The sequence below is a fragment of the Lissotriton vulgaris genome, chromosome 11 (genome assembly GCF_964263255.1).
Source record: "Lissotriton vulgaris chromosome 11, aLisVul1.2, whole genome shotgun sequence".
Taxonomy (NCBI): domain Eukaryota; kingdom Metazoa; phylum Chordata; class Amphibia; order Caudata; family Salamandridae; genus Lissotriton; species Lissotriton vulgaris.
The window spans coordinates 534,736,972-534,752,966 of NC_141699.1; positions in this window are offsets into that span (position 1 = coordinate 534,736,972).

Consider the following 15,995-nt stretch of genomic DNA (forward strand, 5'->3'; position numbering starts at 1 on the left):
TTGAAAAGGGTGGCAGAGGTACAAGAATACAGAATATACTAAAGACAATCCTTCTCGACTATAAGCGTCACATATATAGAGTTGAGGGAGGAAGGTTAAAATAGCTTCCCTCCATGGGAAACTAAGGCAATTGCTCTAAAATAAGACACCTCATTCTAGCCTCAAACACACCAATTTCCTCTGATGACATATTGCTAGCACAAGTATCTAAAGTAGGATTGTCAGCCTTGCAGACAGTCAACATCTTTGATAAGCTATCATGATGCCCGTAGCTTCAACCATATCGCTTCAGACTTGACAAATAATATTCATGCAGAAGACCACACTAAAAGGTGCTGAGAGCCGTCCGATGCTATGAGCTTCATTAAGGAAAAGCAAAATGATAAATTGAGAGTTTGACTTACCATGTAAATTGGTAAATCAAGCCGAAAGCTGCTGAACTTTTTTTTGGGGGTTGTCAGCAACTCCGAGAAAGTTTCTTCTGCAGCACTCCCTCTGCTGGTCATTCAATATATTCTGCAAATGGAAAAGTCCACTGTTAGTCTATTAATAGAACTTGAATATTTCCAAAGTAATACAACACAACAACAAACACATTTTGATAAAGAGTTAATAATCAGTACTATGGCGGCTGTAATATTGTAAAATCCCACAGCTCAAAAAGAATTCAAATCTCAATTGTTTCTCAACCTATCACACATCTCCCAATCCTAAGACTCATTTGCTACCGCTCTCTACACAACTCTACTACCTATATTAGAATGTAAATACAAAAAGACCTCATTGCTAGCCAAGTGACAGCATAATCTGCTCACTTGAATTGTTTTAGGCTATGGTACGCCTATAACTATTAAGTGATCCGATACGTTTATAGAGGAAGGTTTATGCTGCAGTTACTGGTAATGATAAAAACTATGAACAACAGATTCTACCATCTTCATTCTTGCACATGCCTATCAGTTAACATATAGAGAACCTGAGAATATTATTATCACCCATACCTTGAACAAATAAATACATCTCAAATAATGCCTGTGTATCTTCCATTCCCCCATCATTGCCTTCAGCTGGGAGTCTTGATTAGCCTGCTACCCATTTCAGTAACATGATGAATGTATCCTATTTTTCCCTCAAGTAAGATGACATCCTGCTGTAGCTTTATGATGTCACGGCACATCTTGATGAGTAGCCATGGATGACAATCACACAGAACAATGAGGCATTAGCAATTCCGCACTAGGTAACTATATGTAATTATGACTGCAAGGCAAGTGGAATGTGTAATGGGAAAGGACTCTGCAACATTGAAAGCATTGAGCTCCCCTTTTGAAAAGGGTGGCAGAGGTACAAGAATACAGAATATACTAAAACAATCCTTCTCGACTATAAGCGTCCCATATATAGAGTTGAGGGAGGAAGGTTAAAATAGCTTCCCTCCATGGGAAACTAAGGCAATTGCTCTAAAATAAGACACCTCATTCTAGCCTCAAACACACCAATTTCCTCTGATGACATATTGCTAGCACAAGTATCTAAAGTAGGATTGTCAGCCTTGCAGACAGTCAACATCTTTGATAAGCTATCATGATGCCCGTAGCTTCAACCATATCGCTTCAGACTTGACAAATAATATTCATGCAGAAGACCACACTAAAAGGTGCTGAGAGCCGTCCGATGCTATGAGCTTCATTAAGGAAAAGCAAAATGATAAATTGAGAGTTTGACTTACCATGTAAATTGGTAAATCAAGCCGAAAGCTGCTGAACTTTTTTTTTTGGGTTGTCAGCAACTCCGATAAAGTTTCTTCTGCAGCACTCCCTCTGCTGGAAATTCAATTTATTCTGCAAATGGGAAAGTCCACTGTTAGTCTATTAATAGAACTTGAATATTTCCAAAGTGATACAACACAACAACAAACACATTTTGATAAAGAGTTAATAATCAGTACTATGGCGACTGTAATATTGTAAAATCCCACAGCTCAAAAAGAATTCAAATCTCAATTGTTTTTCAACCTATCATACATCTCCCAATCATAAGACTCATTTGCTACCGCTCTCTACACAACTCTACCTATATTAGAATGTAAATACAAAAAGACCTCATTGCTAGCCAAGTGACAGATTAATCTGCTCACTTGAATTGTTTTAGGCTATGGTACGCCTATAACTATTAAGTGTTCCGATACTTTTATGGAGGAAGGTTTATGCTGCAGTTACTGGTAATGATAAAAACTATGAACAACAGATTCTACCATCTTCATTCTTGCACATCCCTATCAGTTAACATATAGAGAACCTGAGAATATTATTATCACCCATACCTTGAACAAATAAATACATCTCAAATAATGCCTGTCAATCTTCCATTCCCCCATCATTGCCTTCAGCTGGGAGTCTTGATTAGCCTGCTACCCATTTCAGTAACATGATGAATGTATCCTATTTTTCCCTCAAGTAAGATGACATCCTGCTGTAGCTTTATGATGTCAGGGCACATCTTGATGAGTAGCCATGGATGACAATCACACAGAACAATGAGGCATTAGCAATTCCGCACTAGGTAACTATATGTAATTATGACTGCAAGGCAAGTGGAATGTGTAATGGGAAAGGACTCTGCAACATTGAAAGCATTGAGCTCCCCTTTTGAAAAGGGTGGCAGAGGTACAAGAATACAGAATATACTAAAGACAATCCTTCTCGACTATAAGCGTCCCATATATAGAGTTGAGGGAGGAAGGTTAAAATAGCTTCCCTCCATGGGAAACTAAGGCAATTGCTCTAAAATAAGACACCTCATTCTAGCCTCAAACACACCAATTTCCTCTGATGACATATTGCTAGCACAAGTATCTAAAGTAGGATTGTCAGCCTTGCAGACAGTCAACATCTTTGATAAGCTATCATGATGCCCGTAGCTTCAACCATATCGCTTCAGACTTGACAAATAATATTCATGCAGAAGACCACACTAAAAGGTGCTGAGAGCCGTCCGATGCTATGAGCTTCATTAAGGAAAAGCAAAATGATAAATTGAGAGTTTGACTTACCATGTAAATTGGTAAATCAAGCCGAAAGCTGCTGAACTTTTTTTTTTGGGTTGTCAGCAACTCCGAGAAAGTTTCTTCTGCAGCACTCCCTCTGCTGGAAATTCAATTTATTCTGCAAATGGGAAAGTCCACTGTTAGTCTATTAATAGAACTTGAATATTTCCAAAGTAATACAACACAACAACAAACACATTTTGATAAAGAGTTAATAATCAGTACTATGGCGGCTGTAATATTGTAAAATCCCACAGCTCAAAAAGAATTCAAATCTCAATTGTTTCTCAACCTATCATACATCTCCCAATCATAAGAATCATTTGCTACCGCTCTCTACACAACTCTACTACCTATATTAGAATGTAAATACAAAAAGACCTCATTGCTAGCCAAGTGACAGCATAATCTGCTCACTTGAATTGTTTTAGGCTATGGTACGCCTATAACTATTAAGTGATCCGATACGTTTATGGAGGAAGGTTTATGCTGCAGTTACTGGTAATGATAAAAACTATGAACAACAGATTCTACCATCTTCATTCTTGCACATGCCTATCAGTTAACATATAGAGAACCTGAGAATATTATCACCCATACCTTGAACAAATAAATACATCTCAAATAATGCCTGTGTATCTTCCATTCCCCCATCATTGCCTTCAGCTGGGAGTCTTGATTAGCCTGCTACCCATTTCAGTAACATGATGAATGTATCCTATTTTTCCCTCAAGTAAGATGACATCCTGCTGTAGCTTTATGATGTCAGGGCACATCTTGATGAGCAGCCATGGATGACAATCACACAGAACAATGAGGCATTAGCAATTCCGCACTAGGTAACTATATGTAATTATGACTGCAAGGCAAGTGGAATGTGTAATGGGAAAGGACTCTGCAACATTGAAAGCATTGAGCTCCCCTTTTGAAAAGGGTGGCAGAGGTACAAGAATACAGAATATACTAAAACAATCCTTCTCGACTATAAGCGTCCCATATATAGAGTTGAGGGAGGAAGGTTAAAATAGCTTCCCTCCATGGGAAACTAAGGCAATTGCTCTAAAATAAGACACCTCATTCTAGCCTCAAACACACCAATTTCCTCTGATGACATATTGCTAGCACAAGTATCTAAAGTAGGATTGTCAGCCTTGCAGACAGTCAACATCTTTGATAAGCTATCATGATGCCCGTAGCTTCAACCATATCGCTTCAGACTTGACAAATAATATTCATGCAGAAGACCACACTAAAAGGTGCTGAGAGCCGTCCGATGCTATGAGCTTCATTAAGGAAAAGCAAAATGATAAATTGAGAGTTTGACTTACCATGTAAATTGGTAAATCAAGCCGAAAGCTGCTGAACTTTTTTTTTTGGGTTGTCAGCAACTCCGAGAAAGTTTCTTCTGCAGCACTCCCTCTGCTGGAAATTCAATTTATTCTGCAAATGGGAAAGTCCACTGTTAGTCTATTAATAGAACTTGAATATTTCCAAAGTAATACAACACAACAACAAACACATTTTGATAAAGAGTTAATAATCAGTACTATGGCGGCTGTAATATTGTAAAATCCCACAGCTCAAAAAGAATTCAAATCTCAATTGTTTCTCAACCTATCATACATCTCCCAATCCTAAGACTCATTTGCTACCGCTCTCTACACAACTCTACTACCTATATTAGAATGTAAATACAAAAAGACCTCATTGCTAGCCAAGTGACAGCATAATCTGCTCACTTGAATTGTTTTAGGCTATGGTACGCCTATAACTATTAAGTGATCCGATACGTTTATGGAGGAAGGTTTATGCTGCAGTTACTGGTAATGATAAAAACTAAGAACAACAGATTCTACCATCTTCATTCTTGCACATCCCTATCAGTTAACATATAGAGAACCTGAGAATATTATTATCACCCATACCTTGAGCAAATAAATACATCTCAAATAATGCCTGTGTATCTTCCATTCCCCCATCATTGCCTTCAGCTGGGAGTCTTGATTAGCCTGCTACCCATTTCAGTAACATGATGAATGTATCCTATTTTTCCCTCAAGTAAGATGACATCCTGCTGTAGCTTTATGATGTCAGGGCACATCTTGATGAGTAGCCATGGATGACAATCACACAGAACAATGAGGCATTAGCAATTCCGCACGAGGTAACTATATGTAATTATGACTGCAAGGCAAGTGGAATGTGTAATGGGAAAGGACTCTGCAACATTGAAAGCATTGAGCTCCCCTTTTGAAAAGGGTGGCAGAGGTACAAGAATACAGAATATACTAAAACAATCCTTCTCGACTATAAGCGTCCCATATATAGAGTTGAGGGAGGAAGGTTAAAATAGCTTCCCTCCATGGGAAACTAAGGCAATTGCTCTAAAATAAGACACCTCATTCTAGCCTCAAACACACCAATTTCCTCTGATGACATATTGCTAGCACAAGTATCTAAAGTAGGATTGTCAGCCTTGCAGACAGTCAACATCTTTGATAAGCTATCATGATGCCCGTAGCTTCAACCATATCGCTTCAGACTTGACAAATAATATTCATGCAGAAGACCACACTAAAAGGTGCTGAGAGCCGTCCGATGCTATGAGCTTCATTAAGGAAAAGCAAAATGATAAATTGAGAGTTTGACTTACCATGTAAATTGGTAAATCAAGCCAAAAGCTGCTGAACTTTTTTTTTTGGGTTGTCAGCAACTCCGATAAAGTTTCTTCTGCAGCACTCCCTCTGCTGGAAATTCAATTTATTCTGCAAATGGGAAAGTCCACTGTTAGTCTATTAATAGAACTTGAATATTTCCAAAGTAATACAACACAACAACAAACACATTTTGATAAAGAGTTAATAATCAGTACTATGGCGGCTGTAATATTGTAAAATCCCACAGCTCAAAAAGAATTCAAATCTCAATTGTTTCTCAACCTATCATACATCTCCCAATCCTAAGACTCATTTGCTACCGCTCTCTACACAACTCTACTACCTATATTAGAATGTAAATACAAAAAGACCTCATTGCTAGCCAAGTGACAGCATAATCTGCCCACTTGAATTGTTTTAGGCTATGGTACGCCTATAACTATTAAGTGATCCGATACGTTTATGGAGGAAGGTTTATGCTGCAGTTACTGGTAATGATAAAAACTATGAACAACAGATTCTACCATCTTCATTCTTGCACATCCCTATCAGTTAACATATAGAGAACCTGAGAATATTATTATCACCCATACCTTGAGCAAATAAATACATCTCAAATAATGCCTGTGTATCTTCCATTCCCCCATCATTGCCTTCAGCTGGGAGTCTTGATTAGCCTGCTACCCATTTCAGTAACATGATGAATGTATCCTATTTTTCCCTCAAATAAGATGACATCCTGCTGTAGCTTTATGATGTCAGGGCACATCTTGATGAGTAGCCATGGATGACAATCACACAGAACAATGAGGCATTAGCAATTCCGCACTAGGTAACTATATGTAATTATGACTGCAAGGCAAGTGGAATGTGTAATGGGAAAGGACTCTGCAACATTGAAAGCATTGAGCTCCCCTTTTGAAAAGGGTGGCAGAGGTACAAGAATACAGAATATACTAAAACAATCCTTCTCGACTATAAGCGTCCCATATATAGAGTTGAGGGAGGAAGGTTAAAATAGCTTCCCTCCATGGGAAACTAAGGCAATTGCTCTAAAATAAGACACCTCATTCTAGCCTCAAACACACCAATTTCCTCTGATGACATATTGCTAGCACAAGTATCTAAAGTAGGATTGTCAGCCTTGCAGACAGTCAACATCTTTGATAAGCTATCATGATGCCCGTAGCTTCAACCATATCGCTTCAGACTTGACAAATAATATTCATGCAGAAGACCACGCTAAAAGGTGCTGAGAGCCGTCCGATGCTATGAGCTTCATTAAGGAAAAGCAAAATGATAAATTGAGAGTTTGACTTACCATGTAAATTGGTAAATCAAGCCGAAAGCTGCTGAACTTTTTTTTTTGGGTTGTCAGCAACTCCGATAAAGTTTCTTCTGCAGCACTCCCTCTGCTGGAAATTCAATTTATTCTGCAAATGGGAAAGTCCACTGTTAGTCTATTAATAGAACTTGAATATTTCCAAAGTAATACAACACAACAACAAACACATTTTGATAAAGAGTTAATAATCAGTATTATGGCGGCTGTAATATTGTAAAATCCCACAGCTCAAAAAGAATTCAAATCTCAATTGTTTCTCAACCTATCATACATCTCCCAATCCTAAGACTCATTTGCTACCGCTCTCTACACAACTCTACTACCTATATTAGAATGTAAATACAAAAAGACCTCATTGCTAGCCAAGTGACAGCATAATCTGCTCACTTGAATTGTTTTAGGCTATGGTACGCCTATAACTATTAAGTGATCCGATACGTTCATGGAGGAAGGTTTATGCTGCAGTTACTGGTAATGATAAAAACTATGAACAACAGATTCTACCATCTTCATTCTTGCACATCCCTATCAGTTAACATATAGAGAACCTGAGAATATTATTATCACCCATACCTTGAACAAATAAATACATCTCAAATAATGCCTGTCAATCTTCCATTCCCCCATCATTGCCTTCAGCTGGGAGTCTTGATTAGCCTGCTACCCATTTCAGTAACATGATGAATGTATCCTATTTTTCCCTCAAGTAAGATGACATCCTGCTGTAGCTTTATGATGTCAGGGCACATCTTGATGAGTAGCCATGGATGACAATCACACAGAACAATGAGGCATTAGCAATTCCGCACTAGGTAACTATATGTAATTATGACTGCAAGGCAAGTGGAATGTGTAATGGGAAAGGACTCTGCAACATTGAAAGCATTGAGCTCCCCTTTTGAAAAGGGTGGCAGAGGTACAAGAATACAGAATATACTAAAGACAATCCTTCTCGACTATAAGCGTCCCATATATAGAGTTGAGGGAGGAAGGTTAAAATAGCTTCCCTCCATGGGAAACTAAGGCAATTGCTCTAAAATAAGACACCTCATTCTAGCCTCAAACACACCAATTTCCTCTGATGACATATTGCTAGCACAAGTATCTAAAGTAGGATTGTCAGCCTTGCAGACAGTCAACATCTTTGATAAGCTATCATGATGCCCGTAGCTTCAACCATATCGCTTCAGACTTGACAAATAATATTCATGCAGAAGACCACACTAAAAGGTGCTGAGAGCCGTCCGATGCTATGAGCTTCATTAAGGAAAAGCAAAATGATAAATTGAGAGTTTGACTTACCATGTAAATTGGTAAATCAAGCCGAAAGCTGCTGAACTTTTTTTTTTGGGTTGTCAGCAACTCCGATAAAGTTTCTTCTGCAGCACTCCCTCTGCTGGAAATTCAATTTATTCTGCAAATGGGAAAGTCCACTGTAAGTCTATTAATAGAACTTGAATATTTCCAAAGTAATACAACACAACAACAAACACATTTTGATAAAGAGTTAATAATCAGTACTATGGCGGCTGTAATATTGTAAAATCCCACAGCTCAAAAAGAATTCAAATCTCAATTGTTTCTCAACCTATCATACATCTCCCAATCCTAAGACTCATTTGCTACCGCTCTCTACACAACTCTACTACCTATATTAGAATGTAAATACAAAAAGACCTCATTGCTAGCCAAGTGACAGCATAATCTGCTCCCTTGAATTGTTTTAGGCTATGGTACGCCTATAACTATTAAGTGATCCGATACGTTTATGGAGGAAGGTTTATGCTGCAGTTACTGGTAATGATAAAAACTATGAACAACAGATTCTACCATCTTCATTCTTGCACATCCCTATCAGTTAACATATAGAGAACCTGAGAATATTATCACCCATACCTTGAACAAATAAATACATCTCAAATAATGCCTGTCAATCTTCCATTCCCCCATCATTGCCTTCAGCTGGGAGTCTTGATTAGCCTGCTACCCATTTCAGTAACATGATGAATGTATCCTATTTTTCCCTCAAGTAAGATGACATCCTGCTGTAGCTTTATGATGTCAGGGCACATCTTGATGAGTAGCCATGGATGACAATCACACAGAACAATGAGGCATTAGCAATTCCGCACTAGGTAACTATATGTAATTATGACTGCAAGGCAAGTGGAATGTGTAATGGGAAAGGACTCTGCAACATTGAAAGCATTGAGCTCCCCTTTTGAAAAGGGTGGCAGAGGTACAAGAATACAGAATATACTAAAGACAATCCTTCTCGACTATAAGCGTCCCATATATAGAGTTGAGGGAGGAAGGTTAAAATAGCTTCCCTCCATGGGAAACTAAGGCAATTGCTCTAAAATAAGACACCTCATTCTAGCCTCAAACACACCAATTTCCTCTGATGACATATTGCTAGCACAAGTATCTAAAGTAGGATTGTCAGCCTTGCAGACAGTCAACATCTTTGATAAGCTATCATGATGCCCGTAGCTTCAACCATATCGCTTCAGACTTGACAAATAATATTCATGCAGAAGACCACACTAAAAGGTGCTGAGAGCCGTCCGATGCTATGAGCTTCATTAAGGAAAAGCAAAATGATAAATTGAGAGTTTGACTTACCATGTAAATTGGTAAATCAAGCCGAAAGCTGCTGAACTTTTTTTTTTGGGTTGTCAGCAACTCCGATAAAGTTTCTTCTGCAGCACTCCCTCTGCTGGAAATTCAATTTATTCTGCAAATGGGAAAGTCCACTGTTAGTCTATTAATAGAACTTGAATATTTCCAAAGTAATACAACACAACAACAAACACATTTTGATAAAGAGTTAATAATCAGTACTATGGCGGCTGTAATATTGTAAAATCCCACAGCTCAAAAAGAATTCAAATCTCAATTGTTTCTCAACCTATCATACATCTCCCAATCCTAAGACTCATTTGCTACCGCTCTCTACACAACTCTACTACCTATATTAGAATGTAAATACAAAAAGACCTCATTGCTAGCCAAGTGACAGCATAATCTGCTCACTTGAATTGTTTTAGGCTATGGTACGCCTATAACTATTAAGTGATCCGATACGTTTATGGAGGAAGGTTTATGCTGCAGTTACTGGTAATGATAAAAACTATGAACAAAAGATTCTACCATCTTCATTCTTGCACATGCCTATCAGTTAACATATAGAGAACCTGAGAATATTATCACCCATACCTTGAACAAATAAATACATCTCAAATAATGCCTGTGTATCTTCCATTCCCCCATCATTGCCTTCAGCTGGGAGTCTTGATTAGCCTGCTACCCATTTCAGTAACATGATGAATGTATCCTATTTTTCCCTCAAGTAAGATGACATCCTGCTGTAGCTTTATGATGTCAGGGCACATCTTGATGAGCAGCCATGGATGACAATCACACAGAACAATGAGGCATTAGCAATTCCGCACGAGGTAACTATATGTAATTATGACTGCAAGGCAAGTGGAATGTGTAATGGGAAAGGACTCTGCAACATTGAAAGCATTGAGCTCCCCTTTTGAAAAGGGTGGCAGAGGTACAAGAATACAGAATATACTAAAGACAATCCTTCTCGACTATAAGCGTCCCATATATAGAGTTGAGGGAGGAAGGTTAAAATAGCTTCCCTCCATGGGAAACTAAGGCAATTGCTCTAAAATAAGACACCTCATTCTAGCCTCAAACACACCAATTTCCTCTGATGACATATTGCTAGCACAAGTATCTAAAGTAGGATTGTCAGCCTTGCAGACAGTCAACATCTTTGATAAGCTATCATGATGCCCGTAGCTTCAACCATATCGCTTCAGACTTGACAAATAATATTCATGCAGAAGACCACACTAAAAGGTGCTGAGAGCCGTCCGATGCTATGAGCTTCATTAAGGAAAAGCAAAATGATAAATTGAGAGTTTGACTTACCATGTAAATTGGTAAATCAAGCCGAAAGCTGCTGAACTTTTTTTTGGGGGTTGTCAGCAACTCCGAGAAAGTTTCTTCTGCAGCACTCCCTCTGCTGGTCATTCAATATATTCTGCAAATGGGAAAGTCCACTGTTAGTCTATTAATAGAACTTGAATATTTCCAAAGTAATACAACACAACAACAAACACATTTTGATAAAGAGTTAATAATCAGTACTATGGCGGCTGTAATATTGTAAAATCCCACAGCTCAAAAAGAATTCAAATCTCAATTGTTTCTCAACCTATCATACATCTCCCAATCCTAAGACTCATTTGCTACCACTCTCTACACAACTCTACTACCTATATTAGAATGTAAATACAAAAAGACCTCATTGCTAGCCAAGTGACAGCATAATCTGCTCACTTGAATTGTTTTAGGCTATGGTACGCCTATAACTATTAAGTGATCCGATACGTTTATGGAGGAAGGTTTATGCTGCAGTTACTGGTAATGATAAAAACTATGAACAACAGATTCTACCATCTTCATTCTTGCACATGCCTATCAGTTAACATATAGAGAACCTGAGAATATTATCACCCATACCTTGAACAAATAAATACATCTCAAATAATGCCTGTGTATCTTCCATTCCCCCATCATTGCCTTCAGCTGGGAGTCTTGATTAGCCTGCTACCCATTTCAGTAACATGATGAATGTATCCTATTTTTCCCTCAAGTAAGATGACATCCTGCTGTAGCTTTATGATGTCAGGGCACATCTTGATGAGCAGCCATGGATGACAATCACACAGAACAATGAGGCATTAGCAATTCCGCACGAGGTAACTATATGTAATTATGACTGCAAGGCAAGTGGAATGTGTAATGGGAAAGGACTCTGCAACATTGAAAGCATTGAGCTCCCCTTTTGAAAAGGGTGGCAGAGGTACAAGAATACAGAATATACTAAAACAATCCTTCTCGACTATAAGCGTCCCATATATAGAGTTGAGGGAGGAAGGTTAAAATAGCTTCCCTCCATGGGAAACTAAGGCAATTGCTCTAAAATAAGACACCTCATTCTAGCCTCAAACACACCAATTTCCTCTGATGACATATTGCTAGCACAAGTATCTAAAGTAGGATTGTCAGCCTTGCAGACAGTCAACATCTTTGATAAGCTATCATGATGCCCGTGGCTTCAACCATATCGCTTCAGACTTGACAAATAATATTCATGCAGAAGACCACACTAAAAGGTGCTGAGAGCCGTCCGATGCTATGAGCTTCATTAAGGAAAAGCAAAATGATAAATTGAGAGTTTGACTTACCATGTAAATTGGTAAATCAAGCCGAAAGCTGCTGAACTTTTTTTTTTGGGTTGTCAGCAACTCCGATAAAGTTTCTTCTGCAGCACTCCCTCTGCTGGAAATTCAATTTATTCTGCAAATGGGAAAGTCCACTGTTAGTCTATTAATAGAACTTGAATATTTCCAAAGTAATACAACACAACAACAAACACATTTTGATAAAGAGTTAATAATCAGTACTATGGCGGCTGTAATATTGTAAAATCCCACAGCTCAAAAAGAATTCAAATCTCAATTGTTTTTCAACCTATCATACATCTCCCAATCACAAGACTCATTTGCTACCGCTCTCTACACAACTCTACTACCTATATTAGAATGTAAATACAAAAAGACCTCATTGCTAGCCAAGTGACAGCATAATCTGCTCACTTGAATTGTTTTAGGCTATGGTACGCCTATAACTATTAAGTGATCCGATACGTTTATGGAGGAAGGTTTATGCTGCAGTTACTGGTAATGATAAAAACTATGAACAACAGATTCTACCATCTTCATTCTTGCACATCCCTATCAGTTAACATATAGAGAACCTGAGAATATTATTATCACCCATACCTTGAGCAAATAAATACATCTCAAATAATGCCTGTGTATCTTCCATTCCCCCATCATTGCCTTCAGCTGGGAGTCTTGATTAGCCTGCTACCCATTTCAGTAACATGATGAATGTATCCTATTTTTCCCTCAAGTAAGATGACATCCTGCTGTAGCTTTATGATGTCAGGGCACATCTTGATGAGTAGCCATGGATGACAATCACACAGAACAATGAGGCATTAGCAATTCCGCACTAGGTAACTATATGTAATTATGACTGCAAGGCAAGTGGAATGTGTAATGGGAAAGGACTCTGCAACATTGAAAGCATTGAGCTCCCCTTTTGAAAAGGGTGGCAGAGGTACAAGAATACAGAATATACTAAAACAATCCTTCTCGACTATAAGCGTCCCATATATAGAGTTGAGGGAGGAAGGTTAAAATAGCTTCCCTCCATGGGAAACTAAGGCAATTGCTCTAAAATAAGACACCTCATTCTAGCCTCAAACACACCAATTTCCTCTGATGACATATTGCTAGCACAAGTATCTAAAGTAGGATTGTCAGCCTTGCAGACAGTCAACATCTTTGATAAGCTATCATGATGCCCGTAGCTTCAACCATATCGCTTCAGACTTGACAAATAATATTCATGCAGAAGACCACACTAAAAGGTGCTGAGAGCCGTCCGATGCTATGAGCTTCATTAAGGAAAAGCAAAATGATAAATTGAGAGTTTGACTTACCATGTAAATTGGTAAATCAAGCCGAAAGCTGCTGAACTTTTTTTTTGGGGTTGTCAGCAACTCCGATAAAGTTTCTTCTGCAGCACTCCCTCTGCTGGAAATTCAATTTATTCTGCAAATGGGAAAGTCCACTGTTAGTCTATTAATAGAACTTGAATATTTCCAAAGTAATACAACACAACAACAAACACATTTTGATAAAGAGTTAATAATCAGTACTATGGCGGCTGTAATATTGTAAAATCCCACAGCTCAAAAAGAATTCAAATCTCAATTGTTTCTCAACCTATCATACATCTACCAATCCTAAGACTCATTTGCTACCGCTCTCTACACAACTCTACTACCTATATTAGAATGTAAATACAAAAAGACCTCATAGCTAGCCAAGTGACAGCATAATCTGCTCACTTGAATTGTTTTAGGCTATGGTACGCCTATAACTATTAAGTGATCCGATACGTTTATGGAGGAAGGTTTATGCTGCAGTTACTGGTAATGATAAAAACTATGGACAACAGATTCTACCATCTTCATTCTTGCACATCCCTATCAGTTAACATATAGAGAACCTGAGAATATTATTATCACCCATACCTTGAGCAAATAAATACATCTCAAATAATGCCTGTGTATCTTCCATTCCCCCATCATTGCCTTCAGCTGGGAGTCTTGATTAGCCTGCTACCCATTTCAGTAACATGATGAATGTATCCTATTTTTCCCTCAAGTAAGATGACATCCTGCTGTAGCTTTATGATGTCAGGGCACATCTTGATGAGTAGCCATGGATGACAATCACACAGAACAATGAGGCATTAGCAATTCCGCACTAGGTAACTATATGTAATTATGACTGCAAGGCAAGTGGAATGTGTAATGGGAAAGGACTCTGCAACATTGAAAGCATTTAGCTCCCCTTTTGAAAAGGGTGGCAGAGGTACAAGAATACAGAATATACTAAAACAATCCTTCTCGACTATAAGCGTCCCATATATAGAGTTGAGGGAGGAAGGTTAAAATAGCTTCCCTCCATGGGAAACTAAGGCAATTGCTCTAAAATAAGACACCTCATTCTAGCCTCAAACACACCAATTTCCTCTGATGACATATTGCTAGCACAAGTATCTAAAGTAGGATTGTCAGCCTTGCAGACAGTCAACATCTTTGATAAGCTATCATGATGCCCGTAGCTTCAACCATATCGCTTCAGACTTGACAAATAATATTCATGCAGAAGACCACACTAAAAGGTGCTGAGAGCCGTCCGATGCTATGAGCTTCATTAAGGAAAAGCAAAATGATAAATTGAGAGTTTGACTTACCATGTAAATTGGTAAATCAAGCCGAAAGCTGCTGAACTTTTTTTTGGGGGTTGTCAGCAACTCCGAGAAAGTTTCTTCTGCAGCACTCCCTCTGCTGGTCATTCAATATATTCTGCAAATGGGAAAGTCCACTGTTAGTCTATTAATAGAACTTGAATATTTCCAAAGTAATACAACACAACAACAAACACATTTTGATAAAGAGTTAATAATCAGTACTATGGCGGCTGTAATATTGTAAAATCCCACAGCTCAAAAAGAATTCAAATCTCAATTGTTTCTCAACCTATCATACATCTCCCAATCCTAAGACTCATTTGCTACCACTCTCTACACAACTCTACTACCTATATTAGAATGTAAATACAAAAAGACCTCATTGCTAGCCAAGTGACAGCATAATCTGCTCACTTGAATTGTTTTAGGCTATGGTACGCCTATAACTATTAAGTGATCCGATACGTTTATGGAGGAAGGTTTATGCTGCAGTTACTGGTAATGATAAAAACTATGAACAACAGATTCTACCATCTTCATTCTTGCACATGCCTATCAGTTAACATATAGAGAACCTGAGAATATTATCACCCATACCTTGAACAAATAAATACATCTCAAATAATGCCTGTGTATCTTCCATTCCCCCATCATTGCCTTCAGCTGGGAGTCTTGATTAGCCTGCTACCCATTTCAGTAACATGATGAATGTATCCTATTTTTCCCTCAAGTAAGATGACATCCTGCTGTAGCTTTATGATGTCAGGGCACATCTTGATGAGCAGCCATGGATGACAATCACACAGAACAATGAGGCATTAGCAATTCCGCACGAGGTAACTATATGTAATTATGACTGCAAGGCAAGTGGAATGTGTAATGGGAAAGGACTCTGCAACATTGAAAGCATTGAGCTCCCCTTTTGAAAAGGGTGGCAGAGGTACAAGAATACAGAATATACTAAAACAATCCTTCTCGACTATAAGCGTCCCATATATAGAGTTGAGGGAGGAAGGTTAAAATAGCTTCC